The following is a 15,691-nucleotide window of genomic DNA, read 5'->3' on the forward strand; positions in this document are numbered from 1 at the left end:
GTTGTGGGGTGTACTCATTTTTGCACCACCCTAAATTGAGTAAAACTGAAAAATGTGTAATCTAAGTTACAGTGGGGCAAAAAAGTATTTAGTCAGTCACCAATTGTGCAAGTTCTCCCACTTAAAAAGATGAGAGAGGCCTGTAATTTTCATCATAGGTATATCTCAACTATGAGAGACAAAATGAGAAAAAAAAATCCAGAAAATCACATTGTCTGATTTTTAAAGAATTTATTTGCAAATTATGGTGGAAAATAAGTATTTGGTCAATAACAAAAGTTCATCTCAGTACTTTGTTATATACCCTTTGTTGGCAATGACAGAGGTCAAACGTTTTCTCTAAGTCTTCACAAGGTTTTCATACACTGTTGCTGGTATTTTGGCCCATTCCTCCATGCAGATCTCCTCTAGAGCAGTGATGTTTTGGGGCTGTCACTGGGCAACACGGACTTTCAACTCCCTCCAAAGATTTTCTATGGGGTTGAGATCTGGAGACTGGCTAGGCCACTCCAGGACCTTGAAATGCTTCTTACGAAGCCACTCCTTCGTTGCCTGGGTGGTGTGTTTGGGATCATTGTCATGCTGAAAGACCCAGCCACATTTCATCTTCAATGCCCTTGCTGATGGAAGGAGGTTTTCACTCAAAATCTCACAATACATGGCCCCATTCATTCTTTCCTTTACACAGATCAGTCGTCCTGGTCCCTTTGCAGAAAAACAGCCCCAAAGCATGATGTTTCCACCCCCATGCTTCAAAGTAGGTATGGTGTTCTTTGGATGCAACTCAGCATTCTTTCTCCTCCAAACACGACAAGTTGAGTTTTTACCAAAAAGTTCTATTTCGGTTTCATCTGACCATATGACATTCTCCTAATCCTCTTCTGGATCATCCAAATGCTCTCTAGCAAACTTCAGACGGGCCTGGACATGTACTGGCTTAAGCAGGGGGACACATCTGGCACTGCAGGATTTGAGTCCCTGGCGGCGTAGTGTGTTACTGACGGTAGCCTTTGTTACTTTGGTCCCAGCTCTCTGCAGGTCATTCACTAGGTCCCCCCGTGTGGTTCTGGGATTTTTGCTCACCGTTCTTGTGATCATTTTGACTCCACGGGGTGAGATCTTGCGTGGAGCCCCAGATCAAGGGAGATTATCAGTGGTCTTGTATGTCTTCCATTTTCTAATAATCGCTCCAACAGTTGATTTCTTCACACCAAGCTGCTTACCTACTGCAGATTCAGTCTTCCCAGCCTGGTGCAGGTCTACAATTTTGTTTCTGGTGTGCTCTTGGCCATAGTGGAGTTTGGAGTGTGACTGTTTGAGGTTGTGGACAGGTGTCTTTTATACTGATAACGAGTTCAAACAGGTGCCATTAATACAGGTAACGAGTGGAGGACAGAGGAGCCTCTTAAAGAAGAAGTTACAGGTCTGTGAGAGCCAGAAATCTTGCTTGTTTGTAGGTGACCAAATACTTATTTTACAGAGGAATTTACTAATTAATTCATTAAAAATCCTACAATGTGATTTCCTGGATTCTTTCCCCCCATTCTGTCTCTCATAGTTGAAGTGTACCTATGATGAAAATTACAGGCCTCTCTCATCTTTTTAAGTGAGAGAACTTGCATAATTGGTGGCTGACTAAATACTTTTTTGCCCCACTGTATATTATTAACCTTACTTTTTCCCGTTATAAATTAAACAGATGTTATATTAAACTTTGTCTTGTCAACATTTTGGAAATTGTTTGTGTTCATTGAGATATTGTTTAAAATATTACTTTTCAAAGGGGGTGTACTCATTCACGCTGAGCACTGTATGTGGGTGTACCTAATAAAGTGGCCGGTGAATGTATATAACAGGAAGAACCCTCCAAGAAGTGCATGCAAAACTAAGTTAATTTCAGTTCATCTCTGAGTTGTGATTTTACTCAGCATATTACATGTATACCAATGAGCAGTTTGTAAGTTGTAATTTTGCTATTCTGTTTGTTGACTTTTATTTCTTAATCATGAAAATAGCACGAATATTTCAATTAACATCTTGCCATCTGAGACATATCCACCTTACATATTTATACTTTGTGAATTTATAAAAATCCCTCCCCCAACTACTGTTGATAATGTACATATATGTTCGGCACGGTGGTGCAGTGGTTAGCACTGTCACCTCACAGCAAGAAGGTTCCTGGTTTCAAACCTCACAGCCGACGGGGGCCTTTCTGTGTGAAGCTTGCATGTTCTCCCTGTGTCTGGGTTGGTTTCCTCCGGGTGCTCAGGTTTCCTACCGCAGTTCAAAGACATGCAGATTAGTTAAAACTACCCAGCCACTGGGGTGCACAAGACAATGCATACTTAGTTTTGGTCCCAAGCCGAGAGATATTGTGGAGGGCTGTGTCAAGAAGGGCATCCAGTATAAAAATCTTGGCCAAATCATATATGCAGATCATGATGATGATCTGCTGTGGCGACCCTTAACAAGAACAGCTGGAAGAAAAATATGTTCAATGCAATTTTATTTTTATGGTACCTTTTTGTAAAACTCATCTTCAAGTTGGTGATGCTGACAAGAGAATTTGGGGATTTAAATGGTAATGTTGAATAAACAAGGCACAATATACTTGGATAATCAAAAGAATAAATATTTTAGATATGGTTCTTTTTTTAGATAAATACATTTTCAGCATTTTCTCTATTAAAGATTTCACCTCTCTTCTAGAATTCAGTCATGTAACAGAGTAAAAGAAATTGTTCCTGATGAATCTCATCAAACATGAACCATACAGTGTCTTGCAAAAGTATTCATCCCACTTGGTGTTTGTCCTGTTTTGTCGCATTACAAGCTGGAATTAAAATGGATTTTTGGAGGGTTAGCACCATTTGATTTACACAACATGCCTACCACTTTAATGGTGCACATTGTTTTTTATTGTGACACAAACAATAATTAAGATGGAAAAACAGAAATCTGGAGTGTGCATAGGTATTCATCGCCCAAAGTCGAACTTGAACCTTCGTCCCAGTCTCAAACCTCTGGCTGACTCAAACAGGTTTTCCTCCAGAATTGCCCTGCATTTAGTGCCATCCATCTTTCCTTCAATCCTGACCACCTTTCCTGTCCCTGCAGATGAAAAGTATCCCCACAGCATGATGCTGCCACTACCATGCTTCACTGTAAGAATGGTGTTCTCAGCTTGATGGGTTTGCGCCACATATGGCATGTCCCATGATGGCCAAAAAGATCAATTTTATTCTCATTTGACCAGAAAATCTTCTTCCATGTGTTTGGGGAGTCTGCCACATGCTGTTGGGCAAACTCCAAACATGTTTTCTGAAGCAATGGCTTTTTTTTCTGGCCACTCTTCCATAAAGCCCCACTCTGTGGAGTGTATGGCTTAAAGTGGTCCTATGGACAGATATTCCCATCTCCACTGTGAATCTTTGGTGTCTTTGTTGCATCTCTGATTAATGCCCTCCTTGCCCAGTCTGTGAGTTTTGGTGAGCGGCCTTCTCTTGTGAGGTTTGCTATGGTGCCATATTCTTTCCATTTTGCTATAATGGACTTAATGGTGCTCCATGAGATATTCAAGGTTTGATATATTTTATGACTCAACCCTGATCTATACTTCTCCATAACTTTGCCTCTGACCTGTTTGGAGTGCTCCTTGGTTTTTATCTTGCTTGCTTAGTAGCGTTGGAGAGTCAGGGTCCTTCCAGAACAGGTTGATTTATACAGACATCATGTGACAGATCATGTCATATATATATATATATATATATATATATATATATATATATATATACACACACACACACACAGTGGTGCTTGAAAGTTTGTGAACCCTTTAGAATTTTCTATATTTCTGCATAAATATGACCTAAAACATCATCAGATTTTCACACAAGTCCTAAAAGTAGATAAAGAGAACCCATTTAAACAAATGAGACAAAATATTATACTTGGTCATTTATTTATTGAGGAAAATGATCCAATATTACATATCTGTGAGTGGCAAAAGTATGTGAACCTCTAGGATTAGCAGTTAATTTGAAGGTGAAATTAAAGACAGGTGTTTTCAATCAATGGGATGACAATCAGGTGTGAGTGGGCACCCTGTTTTATGTAAAGAACAGGGATCGATAAAAGTCTGATCTTCACAACATGTTTGTGGAAGTGTATCATGGCACGAACAAAGGAGATTTCTGAGGACCTCAGAAAAAGCATTGTTGATGCTCATCAGGCTGGAAAAGGTTACAAAAGTTTAGACTCCAGCAATCTACAGTCAGACAGATTGTGTACAAATGGAGGAAATTCAAGACCATTGTTACCCTCCCCAGGAGTGGTCGATCAACAAAGATCACTCCAAGAGCAAGGCGTGTAATAGTCAGCGAGTTCACAAAGGACCCCAGTGTAAGTTCTAAGCAACTGAAGGCCTCTCTCACATTGGCTAATGTTAATGTTCATGAGTCCACCATCAGGAGAACACTGAATAACAATGGTGTGCATGGCAGGGTTGCAAGGAGAAAGACACTGCTCTCCAAAAAGAACATTGCTGCTCATCTGCAGTTTGCTAAAGATCATGTGGCAAGCAAGAAGGCTATTGGAAAAATGTTTTGTGGATGGATGAGACCAAAATAGAATTTTTGGTTTAAATGAGAAGCGTTAAGTTTGGAGAAAAGAAAACACTGCATTCCAGCATAAGAACCTTATCCCATCTGTGAAACATGGTGGGGGTAGTATCATGGTTTAGGCCTGTTTTGCTGCATCTGGGCCAGGACGGCTTGCCATCATTGATGGAATGATGCATTCTGAATTATACTTGCAAATTCTAAAGGAAAATGTCAGGACATCTGTCCATGAACTGAGGCCCTGTCCACACGGCAACGGATTCAGGTGACTCCGATACAATTGCTTATCGTTTAGGCCTGGCGTCCACACGGCGCCGGCGTTTTGGGTGCCCAAAACGCAATCTTTTTGAGAACGGGTTCCAGAGTGGAAAGATCTGGCAACGTTGCCGTTGTGAAGTCGTCTGGATGAGTAAAACGGATTTGTTTACGATGACGTCACAACCACATGACTGTGAGTGCTTCACGCCGGGTAGAAGTGTAACGAATATCACCAGGAAAAAGCCTTACAGAGCACTAGTGAGAGTGAAACACGAGCTTGGATATTATTATTATTATTATTATTATTATGTTCAGTGTTAGTTCACAGTAGTAATGCAAGAAGCAGAATAGTGACAGTAATAGTAAAGCAAAAACATGCAATTGTACAAACACTGCAGCTCTACAGCAAAATATTCATTTATAAAATGGTCTGATTCTTAACACCAGTAGTGCCAATGATCTCATTGCGATGCGATGCGAGTTGTCAAGAAATCCTATAACTTGGTTCATGAAACGCGCTTACAAAATATTTTCACTGTGAATATTTATTGTGTAATGCCTGGTGCAAAGTGAGAGAGAGAGAGAATAGCCCTTAGGGCAGAGTCAATCCCGCCAGCAAAAATAAGGGGAAAAAAGGAGCGATCTCACCTCTTCAGATGATGGTTTAAGTCCTACAATACATTCCTCAAAAAAGGGCATAGAAAAGCAAATTAATCCATCAACGTGTATCATTCAATTTATTCCGGACAATTAAAGACGCCGCCTTCCGCGTACGTCATCCTCGTCGCCATTTTGGAAAGGTCAAAGCGGAGAATAAAGATTAGCTGCGTTTAACTGTACCAACAGGTTTACCGTCCAAAGGAGATCACATGGGATTACCTTTCACAGGTGAGAAACAGCAAATTAATCCATCAACGTGTAGTATTCAATTTATTCCGGACCATTAAAGACGCCGCCTTCCGCGTACGTCATCCTCGCCGCCATATTGGAAAGGTCAAAGCGGAGAATAAAGATTAGCTGGGTTTAACTGTACCAACAGGTTTACCGTCCAAACGAGATCACATGGGATTACCTTTCACAGGGAGACTGGAAAAATACTTTTCATTGTATTTGGTCATTATAATGTAATTTTACGAACAGATTTTCCTGACTTTGTGGCTAATATGAAGTCTCGCGCATAATAGTTTATGCGCATGCGTCCTTACTTCTATTCCCATACGAAAAAGAACAGTAAAGAACTTATAAGAGTTTACCACTGTCTTAGTAGTAAATCCTTATAAATATAAGGATAAATCCTTATAAGGATTTATAAATAAATATATATGCCATGTATGATTTACTCCTGAAAGTGGCCCATTTTGCATTTTCCTCATACAAATTTTTTATGAAAATCTAGTATGTATGAAGTGAACATTGTGCATGGTTTTTACAGATAATGTGTATGATGAATTACACTGTCTTTGTATGCTTCATGTAATGTTTGTAGTTTTAAATTATATTTTACAGTTTAAAATGTATATGCCTTTTATATGTAAATCCACATATGTTTGTGTAAATTGAATGATACACGTTGATGGATTAATTTGCTTTTCTATGCCCTTTTTTGAGGAATGTATTGTAGGACTTAAACCATCATCTGAAGAGGTGAGATCGCTCCTTTTTTCCCCTTATTTTTGCTGGTGGGATTGACTCTGCCCCAGGGGCGTCACTAGACCCAAGACCATACTGGGGCACAAAAGGGGCACAGGAAATGTATGCGAAGCGCGCGAGCTAAAAATTTTGCACTATATTTATATTTATATTTTTTATATAATATATATTACATTTTATGTAATATATATTATATTTTATGTAATATATATTTATATATTGATATTTATATTTAGAAACGGCCTGCTTAAAACTAGTCACTAGAGCTGTAAAACTCAAAATGATTACGAGGACACTGAATCCAGGTCAATCATTTAATAATAACAGTATGAATATTTGCAACATTTGTGATAATAGCAATGTAATACTTATACTGTTGGTAATATTGTAAAAGAACATATTAACATACAATACAACACCGCCGAGTTTTTAAACTCAACCAAGAGTACTTAATGGCCAACAGTATTCACACTTGATACCTTTTAAATCACCAAACATATCTTTGTAAGCACACGCATTTTCAGCATTGAACATCTCTAAACACAATCCAAAAGCCTCTAAAAGCACCACTGTGTGTGTGTGTGTGTGTGTGTGTGTGTGTGTGTGTGTTACAAAAATGACAGTGGAATTACTGTCTACTAACCTGTAAACAGTTGAAAAACACGGAGAGATGGTTTCCCCTGCTCTGAATTTCATTGCATCTGAGGGCTGCTTGAGTCTGCGGTCCCCATAGCAACCAAGATGTTACTCATGTCACGCGCACACTTTTTTCACATTGCTTAGTGTGCGCGAGGCCAGCCAAAACTACCAATGTAAAAGCATTGTAGATGGTCTTCTTCGCGCATCGGTTAGCCTACCCCACGTTATGAATTAATTAAATTGCAGCTATTCCCAAGTTTAAAATTCAGAGCGTTTCGTCACTGGATTTTTTTTACTGGGGCACTACAGATCTATACTGGGGCACGTGCCCCAGTAAAATACCCCTGGCGACGCCGATGCTCTGCCCTAAGGGCTATTCTCTCTCTCTCTCACTTTGCACCAGGCATTACACAATAAATATTCACAGTGAAAATATTTTGTAAGCGCGTTTCATGAACCAAGTTATAGGATTTCTTGACAACTCGCATCGCATCGCAATGAGATCATTGGCACTACTGGTGTTAAGAATCAGACCATTTTATAAATGAATATTTTGCTGTAGAGCTGCAGTGTTTGTACAATTGCATGTTTTTGCTTTACTATTACTGTCACTATTCTGCTTCTTGCATTACTACTGTGAACTAACACTGAACATAATAATAATAATAATAATAATAATAATATCCAAGCTCGTGTTTCACTCTCACTAGTGCTCTGTAAGGCTTTTTCCTGGTGATATTCGTTACACTTCTACCCGGCGTGAAGCATTCACAGTCATGTGGTTGTGACGTCATCGTAAACAAATCCGTTTTACTCATCCAGACGACTTCACAACGGCAACGTTGCCAGATCTTTCCACTCTGGAACCCGTTCTCAAAAAGATTGCGTTTTGGGCACCCAAAACGCCGGCGCCGTGTGGACGCCAGGCCTAAACGATAAGCAATTGTATCGGAGTCACCTGAATCCGTTGCCGTGTGGACAGGGCCTGAATCTCAGGAGAAGGTGGGTCATGCAGCAAGACAACAACCCTAAGCACACAAGTCGTTCTACCAAAGAATGGTTAAAGAAGAATAAAGTTAATGTTTTGGAATGGCCAAATCAAAGTCCTGACCTTAATCCAATCGAAATGTTGTGGAAGGACCTGAAGCGAGCAGTTCATGTGAGGAAACCCACCAACATCCCAGAGTTGAAGCTGTTCTGTATGGAGGAATGGGCTAAAATTCCTCCAAGCTGGTGTGCAGGACTGATCAGCAGTTACCGGAAACATTTAGTTGCAGTTATTGCTGCACAAGGGGGTCACACCAGATACTGAAAGCAAAGGTTCACATACTTTTGCCACTCACAGATATGCAATATTGGATCATTTTCCTCAATAAATAAATGACCAAGTATAATATTTTTGTCTCATTTGTTTAACTGGGTTCTCTTTATCCACTTTTCAGACTTGTGTGAAAATCTGATGACGTTTTAGGTCATATTTATGCAGAAATATAGAAAATTCTAAAGGGTTCACAAACTTTCAAGCGGCACGGTGGTGTAGTAATTAGCGCTGTCGCCTCACAGCAAGAAGGTCTGGGTTCAAGCCCCGTGGCCGGCAAGGGCCTTTCTGTGTGGAGTTTGCATGTTCTCCCCGTGTCTGCGTGGGTTTCCTCCGGGTGCTCTGGTTTCCCCCACAGTCCAAAGACATGCAGGTTAGGTTAACTGGTGACTCTAAATTGACCGTAGGTGTGAATGTGAGTGTGAATGGTTGTCTGTGTCTGTGTGTCAGCCCTGTGATGACCTGGCGATTTGTCCAGGGTGTACCCCGCCTTTCGCCCATAGTCAGCTGGGATAGGCTCCAGCTTGTCTGTGACCCTGTAGAACAGGATAAAGTGGCTAGAGATAATGAGATGAGATATTTGTGTGTGTGTGTGTGTGTATCAGGGCTTTACATTAGCACCCGCTCACCCGCCAAATGCGGGTAAAATTCGGCTTTGGCGGGTAATGACTTTAGTCCCACTAGCCACTTTGGCGGGTGGTTTATTCTGTGGTATGACAATATATTTTAATTGTAGTTTCTCTGAAGGCATCTGATATAATAAATGCATTGCAATGTAATATTACACGCCTACAACTCCCATGCGCACCTACATAAACATTCTGACATGTTAGAATTGTTTAGAACGTTCGTTAATGTCTCAGATAAAATCAGTGATACGGTAACCTGCGATTAATGAACGAAGCAACAAAGTTGCTGACGACTGACAAGCGCACTATGTGGCGGCATATAGCTGGAGTTTCAAGCCCTGCTGCTCAGGAAAAAAGGGGCAGAGATGATCAGGGCCGGAGCAGCATTTTAAAATCACCGAGGTCCGTGATGTGCAAAGCACGCGCCGAAAATGTTTGACATATTTAAATGAGAGGGGTGAATTACACATCACACAAGAGCTCTATTCCTGAAATCACTTTTAATGGTGTTTGAACTGAATATCATCAGTTTAAAAAAAAAAATCATGTATGTGGCAAGAGTAAGAATAATTTAAGCTTGTTTAATGGTTTGATCTGGCCCAAGCAATGAGGACAAAAGATACCCTAACCATGTAGCCTATGGAACTAAGATACATTAACAATCTGGCATCCGTTACACCTACGCAAAAAAAAAAAACCCTGGGAAAAAAAAATCAGTATACACCACCATGTTTTAGGCAAAGTTATCCAACGCAAACATAAGTTGAAACTTTCCACTCTATTGCTTTGGCTTATCGAATTATTTATTTTTAAAATGACAAACAAGGTAGGCTACAACTGCGCTGCTTCGAAAATGTAAATTTAACAGCTTCATGAAAGTGCGTTGATGGTTACCATGGAAACCCCATGTCTCCTGCACTGTGTTCCTCCACCGAGTCGCGCGCTCATTCACTTTTGTGTTCTTGGTCTCAGAGCCGCACGCACCAAACACACACAGAAGATAGAATCAACGTTTAACATAATTAACAAGGCACTTTTTATGACATTTTAATGTTATTCTTTATTTTTTATCCAGTTGAATATTTAGCATACAAATGTATTTTCAGCTCTTAAAAATGACCGAGGTCTGGACCGCGGGGGCCTCAGAGCTGGCTGCAGCCATGAAGATGAACACGACACTAATAGGAAAATAAGACAGTTCAATGACAAATGGAAGTTAGGGCGAGATTGGCTAGTTCATAGCAAAACCAAAAATACCATGTACTGCGAAGACTTTAGAAAGTATGGCAAAGACAGACACCAGTAATTTTAAACTCAAAACTATAAAGGACCATGAAAAGTCAAATGCACACATCGGTAGCATAACATCAAAACAGGCGAAGACGGCTGGTTCACTACAGGACAGCATTGCTTTCAGTCCCTGGCTGTCATGAAGTCGGCTGAGCTGGAGAGGATGGAGCTGCTGTTTAGAAACATTCACACAATTGTAAAGAAGTTGATCCTGCCCCAGCTATCAACTTATGGCCTGCTGGAAGCCTCAGGTCACGAAGACCATTTTTCATGGACCATTCAGACTCATCTGATGATGAATGTAATGAGGACATTTAATGTCTCTCTCTACACATGTTCACACACACACACACACACACACACTATTAATAGATAATACATAATATACATTATAATAATTGATAATACACATAATACTTGCATATCAAAACATCAAATGTTTTTCAATGATAAATGTTTTGAATTGGACTTTTAATATTAGAATCAGTTCAGTTGTACTGAATGTACTGAATGTGGGGTGACTTTATGGAACAGACTGGAGACAGAAATAAAACAAAGTGCAAATATAAATCTGTTTAAAAAAAGGTACAAAAAATATTTTTAAACAAGTATATTGAAGAGGAAGTATGTTAATGGAGGGTGATGAGGGATAAATAGAATAGGGTTGATTGTTATATTAGAACTAACTTAGTATATGGTATATATTTATTTATGGGGATAGATATCTTCATATTTACAGGGATAGGTATGTAGTAGATATTTATTTTTGTAATTATATATTTATATAGATATTTATGAAGTGTATATATGGAATGAAGTATATATTTAATTTTGTAACTAAATATTTATATGGATATTTATGAAGTGTATGTGTGTATATGTATATATATGTATGTGTATATATATATACACTCACCGGCCACTTTATTAGGTACACCTGTCCAACTGCTCGTTAACACTTAATTTCTAATCAGCCAATCACATGGCGGCAACTCAGTGCATTTAGGCATGTAGACATGGTCAAGACAATCTGCTGCAGTTCAAACCGAGCATCAGTATGGGGAAGAAAGGTGATTTGGGTGACTTTGAACGTGGCATGGTTGTTGGTGCCAGAAGGGCTGGTCTGAGTATTTCAGAAACTGCTGATCTACTGGGATTTTCACGCACAACCATCTCTAGGGTTTACAGAGAATGGTCCGAAAAAGAAAAAATATCCAGTGAGCGGCAGTTCTGTGGGTGGAAATGCCTTGTTGATGCCAGAGGTCAGAGGAGAATGGCCAGACTGGTTCGAGCTGATAGAAAGGCAACAGTGACTCAAATAACCACCCGTTACAACCAAGGTAGGCAGAAGAGCATCTCTGAACGCACAGTACGTCGAACTTTGAGGCAGATGGGCTACAGCAGCAGAAGACCACGCCGGGTGCCACTCCTTTCAGCTAAGAACAGGAAACTGAGGCTACAATTTGCACAAGCTCATCGAAATTGGACAATAGAAGATTGGAAAAACGTTGCCTGGTCTGATGAGTCTCGATTTCTGCTGCGACATTCAAATGGTAGGGTCAGAATTTGGCGTCAACAACATGAAAGCATGGATCCATCCTGCCTTGTATCAACGGTTCAGGCTGGTGGTGGTGGTGTAATGGTGTGGGGAATATTTTCTTGTCACTCTTTGGGCCCCTTGGTACCAATTGAGCATCGTTGCAACGCCACAGCCTACCTGAGTATTGTTGCTGACCATGTCCATCCCTTTATGACCACAATGTACCCAACTTCTGATGGCTACTTTCAGCAGGATAATGCGCCATGTCATAAAGCTGGAATCATCTCAGACTGGTTTCTTGAACATGACAATGAGTTCACTGTACTCAAATGGCCTCCACAGTCACCAGATCTCAATCCAATAGAGCATCTTTGGGATGTGGTGGAACGGGAGATTTGCATCATGGATGTGCAGCCGACAAATCTGCGCCAACTGTGTGATGCCATCATGTCAATATGGACCAAACTCTCTGAGGAATGCTTCCAGCACCTTGTTGAATCTATGCCACGAAGAATTGAGGCAGTTCTGAAGGCAAAAGGGGGTCCAACCCATTACTAGCATGGTGTACCTAATAAAGTGGCCGGTGAGTGTATATATATGTGTGTGTGTGTGTGTGTGTATATATGTATGTATGTATGTATGTATATATATATATATATATATATATATATATATATATATGTATATGTATATATGTGTGTGTGTATATATATAATAAGTGTGTGTGTATGTATATATATGGATATGGTATGTAGTATATATTCATTTTTGTAATTATATATTTATATGGATAATCATGAAGTGTATATATGGTATATATTTTTATAGGTGTATTAATGTAGTTTGGATTTTGGGGTAGTTAAAAAGGGGTGGGAAATTTAAAAAAAAGTATTGTACTTCTTCCCACTCCTTTTTCAAACAATGTGCGGTGTATTGTAATGTCTTAGCTCTTTATGTTATTTTATTTATTCTTTTTTTGTCACTTTTTCATTTTCTTTCTTTTGTATGTACAAATAGTTACATACATTTTTATACATGTTCGAAATAAATAAAATAAATAAATAAATGTTATTTTTCATATTATACAATATTTCATATTGTAAGGGGCTTGAATTTTAGCTCAATAAACAGAATACTCTGTTTATATTTTTGTCTGAACTGGTTGCATGTTTTCATATAGGGAGCTACCTTAACAGCACTGAATACTTGAGTGCTACTGTAGAGATACATTATACACTGCCATTCATAATTAAATCTAGATCTTCTGAACTTTAACGTATCATGGTGAAGAAAGAACTGCGATTTCCTGGCAACAAAATTGTGGCTAGTGAAAAGGCTGAATGGCTAGTGACTCAGGAAAACTACTAGCCACAGTGGCCGGTGTTAAAAAAGTTGCCGGTGTTAAAAAAGTTAATGTAAAGCCCTGGTATGTATGTATGTATGTATGTATGTATGTATGTATGTATGTATGTATGTATGTATAGTGTGTGTGTCCTGAATTAAAATTTTTAAATTTATAAATTTATCACAAATGAGAAAGCCAGCAGAGACGGTGGCAAGGAAAAACTCCTTGAGACAACATGAGGAAAAAACCTTGAGAGAAAATAAATTCAAAAGGGAAACTGCATGATCATCTGCATGACAGAAGAAGAAGAACGTTATTTATCCCACATACACTTCAGCACAGTGAAATTCCTCTCTGCATTTAACCCATATGAAGCAGTGTACACACACATGCACACACACGCGAGCAATGAGCACACACACATACCCAGAGCAGTGGGCAGCCATGCTACAGCACCCCGGGAGCAGGTGGGGGTTAGGTGCCTCGCTCAAGGGCACCCCAGCCCAAGGCCACCCCACGTTAACCTAACCTGCATGTCTTTGGACTGTGGGGGAAACCGGAGCACCCGGAGGAAACCCACGCAGACATGGGGAGAACATGCAAACTCCACACAGAAAGGCCCCCGTCGGCTGCTGGGCTGGAACCCAGAACCTTCTTGCTGTGAGGCAACAGTGCTAACCACCAGGGGCGGACTTACCATTAGGCAAACCAAGGTGGTTGCCTAGGGCCCCCAAAATTTGGGGGCCCCTAACAGCCCCGTCATGGTAAACACCAAACAGTATATACGTCATCTTAATTTGTCTCTGATATTAAGTAGTCAATGATATAAGTGGAAAAACACACCAAAATATCATCAGAATATCGAATTCATGTGTATATAGTATTTGTCCCAGCACACACCCTGGTTGTTTTACATTGGACTAGTCCATGATCTGATGACGTAGACAGGTGCGCGACGGAAATTCAAACCAAAGCAGAGGGAACTGTAAACAAGATGAAGCGCAGTTATGAGAGTGGTTGCGCTAAACGAAAAAAAAAGGGCACAAAGCAAAAAGAATGCCGCTGCACTTCTGAAACTAACTACATTTTTCAAATCGCCTGAGTCTGCTACAGCCTCAACCTCCGCTGTTGACTCTGTTGAGGAATGTGTTCCTTGTGCTCCAAAAGACTTTGGAGAAGCCAGCAACAAGTAGGACTTTCTTTCTCATATGATTATGATGAACAATGGACATTTGGAGATTAAGGACTTTTCAGTAATGTACTGGCTGCAACCTTTAAAAACTCATACCTCTCTCTTTCTCTACCCCCCCCCCCCCCCCCCCCCCCCCTCTCACACACACACACACACACCTACACCCCATTATGGAATGGTGATGGAATACATGAACAATGGAATTTTGAAGATTAAGGACGTTTCAATAATGTACTGGCTGCATCCTTTACAAACTCACAATCCCTCTGTATCTGTCTCTCAAGCACTGTATTGCCTGTCACTAAATGGCTCTCTCCCTCCCTCCCTCCCTCCCTCCCTCTCTCTCTCTCTCATACATTTATCTTGGCATCAGTCTTATCCCATTGAAATGTAATGGTTTCGATAGAGTAATATCCATTTGTGTTGTAGTTCTGATAACAGTAAGATCATTTTGTATCTCTGGTAATGTGTATCTGGTAACATGTATCCATTTGTGTTCTACTTCTGATAAGAATAAGATCATTTTATATCTGGTAATATGTATCTGTGGAGTAAAAATAATAATTGGATTTCAGATATCCTTGTTTTATTAAAATATGGAGATTGACTCTTAAAATTGGCTCTCTCTCTCTCTACTGTCTCTTCTTCTGTTGTTTGCCTTGTCGCTGTCTCTCTTTCTGGCTTGATCTGAGCAATAAACACTGACAGAATTTTGGCAAATGCTGGAGTAATCTCAAACCTGTTTCACTGTGGAGCTTACTTGGGGCACATTGTTAGTAGCAGTTTGCTATCTTTTTTTCTGAATTTACAGCAAGGAGATATGGCATGTGCCAAGTAGGGATGACCATTATTCTGTATGTGTGTTTCAAGACTGACTTTTGAGGGCCCCAAAATGGCTAGAACCGCCCCTGCTAACCACTTCACCACCTACATGGTGGTGGATAATGCAAATGATTTCCCTTCTATAACTGTATACTGCAGAGTCAAAAAGAGCAATTGTGTAAACAGGAACTTATGAGCTTACCATATGAGCAACTTATAGGTATAAGCATCAGAGTCTCATCTCATCTCATCATCTCTAGCCGCTTTATCTTTCTACAGGGTCGCAGGCAAGCTGGAGCCTATCCCAGCTGACTACGGGCGAAAGGCGGGGTACACCCTGGACAAGTCGCCAGGTCATCACAGGGCTGACACATAGACACAGACAA

This window comes from Neoarius graeffei, chromosome 3 (genome assembly GCF_027579695.1).
Source record: "Neoarius graeffei isolate fNeoGra1 chromosome 3, fNeoGra1.pri, whole genome shotgun sequence".
Taxonomy (NCBI): domain Eukaryota; kingdom Metazoa; phylum Chordata; class Actinopteri; order Siluriformes; family Ariidae; genus Neoarius; species Neoarius graeffei.